Source organism: Malaclemys terrapin, chromosome 1, assembly GCF_027887155.1.
Source record: "Malaclemys terrapin pileata isolate rMalTer1 chromosome 1, rMalTer1.hap1, whole genome shotgun sequence".
NCBI lineage: Eukaryota > Metazoa > Chordata > Testudines > Emydidae > Malaclemys > Malaclemys terrapin.
In genome coordinates this window covers 234,028,767-234,035,906 of record NC_071505.1, presented here as the reverse complement: position 1 = coordinate 234,035,906, position 7,140 = coordinate 234,028,767, and positions in this window count along the sequence as shown.

The following is a 7,140-nucleotide window of genomic DNA, read 5'->3' as shown; positions in this document are numbered from 1 at the left end:
CCAAGAATTTGTTGGATAGTCTGTTCCCCGCTGTGTTATTTTCCCAACATATATCCGGATAGTTGAAGTCCCCCATCACCACCAAGTCTTGGGCTTTGGATGATTTTGTTAGTTGCTTGAAAAAAGCCTCATCCACCTCTTCCACCTGGTTAGGTGGCCTGTAGTAGACGCCTAGCATGACATCTCCCTTGTTTTTTGCCCCTTTAAGCCTAACCCAGAGACTCTCAACACTTCCGTCTCCTATGTCCATCTCTACCTCTGTCCAAGTGTGTACATTTTTAATATATAAGGCAACACCTCCTCCCTTTTTCCCCTGTCTATCCTTCCTGAGCAAGCTGTACCCATCCACACCAACATTCCAATCATGTGTATTATCCCACCAAGTTTCAGTGATGCCAACAATGTCATAGTTGTATTTATTTATTAGCACTTCCAGTTCTTCCTGCTTATTCCCCATACTTCTCGCATTTGTATATAGGCATCTAAAATACTGGTTTGATCTTTCCTCCCAGTTTTTTCCTGACTCTCCTTTCTCTCTGCCAATATAGCCCACACTCCCTCTTGTTTCCGACTCATTTCCCCGGTCTCCATGTTCCCCACTTACCTGTGGGCTTTGCTCACCTGTCCCCGTCGAACCTAGTTTAAAGCCCTCCTCACTAGGTTAGCCAGTCTGTGTCCGAATAGGGTCTTCCCTCTCCTCGAAAGGTGAACGCCATCTCTGCCTAGCAGTCCTTCCTCGAATTTGAACCATACAATTGTCTGATGACTTCACTCGGAGTTTAGGGTGTACAAGGAATGCAAGATCACATCCTGTAAGTATAAAATATACAAATATACCTTAATTATTGCCAGCTTTTTTTCTCTCTTTAGTCTATAAAATTGCTTCTGTGCCTTGATTTTCCAGGCATCAAACATTATTAAAACAAAAAACAAATTCAGATTCTTATTTTTATTATACAGTATATTCAGCTTTATTTAATTAACTTGCCATGCTTTTTTTTTAGTAAGCATTTTCTCTGGCTATGACAAATTACCTCTTTCATATCAGATTATTTATTAAATGGATACCATGAATCCCAAATCCCTTAATAGTTAAGAATAAAGCACATTGCAAATGGGATTAATATTTAAATCTTTTTCTTAATTTTATTTATGATTTTAAAAAAATTAAACATTTTACAGAATTTACAGGACACTGCAATTAGTTTTACTAAGCTAATTACCATTTTTTCTTCAAATACAGTAAATCTAAGTTTTCAGAGCACTAAAGAGATTTAGGGTATTATTGAGATTAGTTTAAAAGGTTTATTCATATTTTAAAGAATGTAATGATCCACTTTTGAAGTAAATGGATAATGATGACTGCACACTCCCTGCCCTTGGCACTTTATGGTAATTATTAATGTTATTCTTTGTATTGACATAGCACCCAGGAGACCTAGTCATGGACCCCATTGTGCTAGGCCCTGTACATACACAGATCAAAAAGTTGATCCTTGACCCAATCTGAGTTGCAGTCTAAGTATAAAACAAGAGACAACAAACAGGGGAGTACAAGAAAACATTGGTCAGCGTGATAGGCAGTGAGTTCAGCACACTAGCAGGCTAACCATTGTCAAGTTTTTTGTAGGCATTACAGCTAAGGAGAATTTTAAGGAGGGATTTGAAGGTGGATAATTAACTAGTTTTGCAGATGTTTAGAGAAACGTCTCCCAAGCATGAGGAGCAGCATGGGAGAAAGCATGGAGGTGCTTGTTTGAAAATTTAACAAGTAGATGATGGAGGCTGGCATCATGGGCCCATTAGAGAGTTGACATCTTGATAGCAATTGAGGGATGATATGTAGGGTGGGGCTTGACCATGAAAGGCCTTGAAAGTAAATGCAGATAGCTTATGTTTGGTGCAACAAAAAAGGGGGAGCAAGTGAAAGGATGCAAAGAGTGGGGTGACATGGTCAAAGCAATGGACTAGGAAAATGATCTTTGCAACACAATTCTGAATGGATATCAGTGGGGCAAGACTGCATTTGTCAAGGCCAGAGAAAAGGATGTTGCAATAATTGAGACACAAGTTAATGAAAGCTTGGATGAGAGATTTAGATGTGTGAATGGATGGGAAAAGCCATGTCTTAGAGATGTTATGCAGAAAGATTTGGTGAGATTTAGATATAGCCTGGATGTGAGGACCTAGAAAGAGATCTGAGAGTTGAAGATGGGGCCCAGATCTCAGGCCTGAGAGACAGGTAGAATGATGGTGCTGTCCACAGTGATCAAGAATGGAGGTAGAAGGAAGGGTTTTGGGGAAGGTTTAGGAGATCTGTTTTAGCTATGTTGAGTTTGAGCTGAAGGAAGTGGTGTCAGAGATAAATAACATTGGACAGTCTCAAAGTATTTTGTTTCACATTATTTCTTGGGGCTGATATACAACAGCCTTTCCAAGATCTTAACTTTAAAGGCTCAATCCAGCATGTTTTAAGTCAATGAGAATTTTGCCATTGAATTGTACAGGATCAGGATCAGACCTTAAGTGCTTAATTGTTACCAAAACATCATAAATTGTGATCCAAAGACCACTGAAGTCGATGAGAAACTGTCATTTATCTCAGTAGATTTTGGATTAGACCCCTACTGCATAAATCATAGTCTCTAAATACTATTTTATGTGCCTATAGTATAAGGGAAGCTATTTTAAACATTGTCATGGAGACTTCAAGTCACATATATCCTGTTCTTGTTAATGAATGGGTGCCCTTACAGATATGCCTATATTTTGTACATTCATGACTACAAGAGGACCATACGCATCATCCTGTGAAGAATTTGCATGGGAAATTATTCGCAGCACATAACCAGCTGTCGTTTAGTTATATTTACAGAGAAAAAACAAAGTAGGAATCTAAAAATAAAACTCAGTGTTCAGAGCCTCATGTTACCGCTGCTGCCTTCTTGTGCTGCAGCCTGGCCACATCTGACAGCTGATTAGTTAGGACACTTTTGCTTTTCACAGCCTAAGAGAAGGTCCATAGGAAACGAAAGGATGCTAATGAAAGAGATCACCATGCATTATTACAGTGGGAAACAAACAGGAGACCTGAATATGAAACACAGGCTCCTGGATAATGCAACTATCCTGGAATTGTGCCAATCAGTCTGTTAACCCATTTGAACAGTGGGAGTAAGTAACCATTGGAACAATTTAGCAAGAGTTGTGGTTAGAGCTGGTTCAAAAAATTCTTCTGAAATAATTTTTTGGGTCAGAACTTGCTAATTTGTGGAAATCAAATTGTTTTGCAGATATGGTACGATCTGACAGAACACAGGCAGGCCATTCAAAACCTGTCAGGTTTCCTGATAGCTTGGCTACTTGGCAGCCCACATAGTAGGCTGATGGGGAGCCCAGGTTTCCAGGAGCCAAAGTCTCAGAGCAGACCACCTGGCAGACTGGCTCTGAGTTGGGGACCTCAGGACTTCCAAGGTCCCTGGCTCCAGGATAGTCAAACAGGAAGACTGCTCCAGAGCTGCTATTCCATTCCCTTTTACAGAGAATTTAAAAAAAAATTAGATTTCATTCTGAATTGGAACAAAACGTAATGGGAAATACCAAAATCCTCCATTAAATGGAATTACAGGTACCTTTCTCTGCACAGCTCTAGTTGTGGTGGATTTGCCATCACTGGAAATTTTTAAGTCAAGATGGGATGTTTTGCTAAAAGATATGCTCTAATTCAAGCACAGCTACCGGACTTGAAACAGGAATTAATTCAGGGAAGTCCTATGGCCTGTGTTATAGAGGAGGTCAGACGAGATTATCACAGTGGTCCGTTCTGGCCTTTAAAAAAAAACAACCTCTGAATCTTTGTATTCTGCTACACGATACCATCACGTAGTCTGTCCCTTTCTTTCTCCATATAGATCTATATCTCTTCGTTCCATGCCAGCCTCTTATGCTTGGAAGCATCTTTCTTCCTTCAACTCCTTTGCAAGTCCCTCTTTTACTGTGATACCCATTAAAAATATTGGTTGATATTTTATATCTAATTGGAGTGGCAGTGGGGAAAGTCAATGCTTATACAAATAAAACAGCATATGTATAAAACAATATAGATCTTGTTTCCTTCTCCCCCAAGCTCTGTACATTGCTTGTTTTCTTAGATTCTATTCTCAGTGGGGCAGGGACAATGTTTACCTTTTTTTTTGTAGATCACCTATCACACAGCCCCTTGGCGTTACCAGAATATATATTTGAAAAATAATATGCACACCCAGCCCTGCAGGCTGAGGTTGGTTATATCATATATTATGTCACCACTGCGTTGCTAGATGGCTTCTTTTTAAGGTTTGGCAAAAATAGCTGGAGAATAAATTTACTGATTTCTAAGGCTGGAGTATTCATCTTCCAACTTTAAATACATGCTGGATCTCGGTTTTATGATCTGCAGTGTAAAGCCTGTTTGCAGTTTCAATAAACAATATGCCTTTGCTGATGACATGGACTAAATGCTGGATCTTGAAACAGCATTGGATTAAAGTACCCCCAATAAAGGCATCAGGCTGCACCCACTGAAGACAATAGAAGTTTTGCCATTGATGCCATGGGAGAAAGACTGAGGTCTACAGATATGGAGGCAGTGTAATCTAGGGGAATGATCATGAGGCTACAAATCGGGAATGTCAGAGTTGTAATCCTAGCCCGCTGATGGCTTGCTATGTGGCCTCATACAAGTCTCTTGATTTCTGTTAAGCATGCTAGCACCTACCTCACAGTACTGTGAGAGTTAACTGATGTTTGTACAAGGCTTTGAAAAGGTTTGGTGCTAAGTATTAGAGTCCTATTCTCCTGTCCCTGATGCTGCCTTAACATATGACTTTGCAAGCTAAGCAAATGTATCGTGTAAGTGCCACAAAAAAGGCACAATTATCCTAACAGCTGATGTCAGATTGCTGGGGTGGACCCTGCGGATTGGCCTCTGTGTTGGCAGTTTCACAGCACCTGCCAGCCACTGTAATATCTTCCTTGTTGGGAAGGATGACGTTGATCAATCTTGGATCCAATCAGAGTCACGGATTGGCTGGCCTGGAGTGGGATGCCACTCCTAAAAGGCAAATAGTATGTAAGAACAGACATACTGGGTCAGACCAATGGTCCATCTAGCCCAGCATCCTTTCTTTCGACAGGGCCAATGCCCGGTGTCCCAGAGGGAATGAACAGAACAGGTTGTCCACTCCCAGCTTCTGGAAGTCAGAGGCTTAGGACACCCAGAGCATGGGGCAGCATCCCTGACAATCTTGGCTAATAGTCATTAATAGACCAATCCTCCATGAAGCATCCCCCTTTTTGTTCCACCCTGCTGCTTCCAATCTCCCTCGCACATTACTGTATAAAGATATCTTAGCTAAATTACAATATAACTTTACTATCTTTTAATTTGCCCTCCCCAGTTTGTTCAAATATGCAGTTATGCATTTTTCTTTGTTTTTTGGTTGGTTGTTCTGACAGATATTCACTTCTGAGCAGCAGCATGGATCACTTTGAATGGGTATGAATTTTAAGAACAAGCAGATGTTAGATATGTGGTTAATTTCATTTCTTGTTTCACAGTGCTTCATCTTTGGACATTTTGTCTTGCGGTTAGATCAACATCCCAGCCAGGGTTAAAAATCAATGGGCTATTGGCAATTTGTTCTCCCAACCCCACAGTGACTGGGAAATGGGAAAGATGCCTAGTTACATGCAATTCAATCAAGTTGCTGCCGTTTCGCCATTTTCTATAGCTGTTTGTATCTGCCCTCATTGGTTCCTGGCCTCAGCAATGGTATGCCTTTCAAAAATGAAATATATTTCAGAGACTTTCCATTCACAAGATTGAGACTACGCATCCTAGAAAATGTTGGGCATTGAACAAAAGGGAGTGGAATTGCTCAAAACAAGCTAATTAAGTGTGTAGAGCCACCAATCCCTACCTTTAAAAAGGTAAGCAAACAAACATATGCAAAACATGAAATATGGGAGGCTTGGTCTATATTAGGAAATTAGGTTGGTATAACTACATTGCTCGGGGGGGTGAAAAATCCATACCCCTGGTTGGCACAGTTAGACTGACCTAACCACTGATGTAGACAGTGCTAGGTTGACAGGAAAATTCTCTGCCTCTCAAGGAGGTGGATTATGTATGTCAATGGGAGAAGCCCTCCCATCGCATATGTAGCATCTTCACTGAAGTGCTACAGCTGTGCCTCTGCAGAGTTTTAAGTGTAGAGAAGCCCTAAGTCAAAAGGAGTCATTTACACTTCTTATACCTGATACATCACATCATAGGAATACACACAACCTAACCCTGGCATCTATTTACAGCATTTTCAGAAATGAACGTGCCATTGATTAGTATTTCAGGGAATGCACTGTCAGTAGTTTGCATTGGCAATACTCACTTAGACTCTTCATTCCCTAGTGAAATGCTAAGGGAAATTAGAGAGGCTATCAAAATTAAGAACTCAATAATAGTGGGGGATTTCAATTATCCCCATATTGACTGGGAACATTTCGCTTCAGGACGAAATGCAGAGATAAAATTTCTCGATACTTTAAATGACTGCTTCCTGGAGCAGCTGGTACGGGAACCCACAAGGGGAGAGGCAACTCTAGATTTAGTCCTGAGTGGAGCACAGGAGCTGGTCCAAGAGGTAACTATAGCAGGACAGCTTGGAAATAGTGACCATAATACAATAGCGTTCAACATCCCTGTGGTGGGAAGAACATCTCAACAGCCCAACACTGTGGCATTTAATTTCAAAAGGGGGAACTATGCAAAAATGAGGGGGTTAGTTAAACAGAAGTTAAAAGGTACAGTGACTAAAGTGAAATCCCTGCAAGCTGCATGGGAGCTTTTTAAAGACACGATAATAGAGGCCCAACTTCAATGTATACCCCAAATTAAGAAACACAGTAAAAGAACTAAAAAAGAGCCACCGTGGCTTAATAACCATGTAAAAGAAGCAGTGAGAGATAAAAAGACTTCCTTTAAAAAGTGGAAGTCAAATCCTAGTGAGGCAAATAGAAAGGAGCATAAACGCTGCCAAATTAAGTGCAAGAATGTAATAAGAAAAGCCAAAGAGGAGTTTGAAGAATGGCTAGTCAAAAACT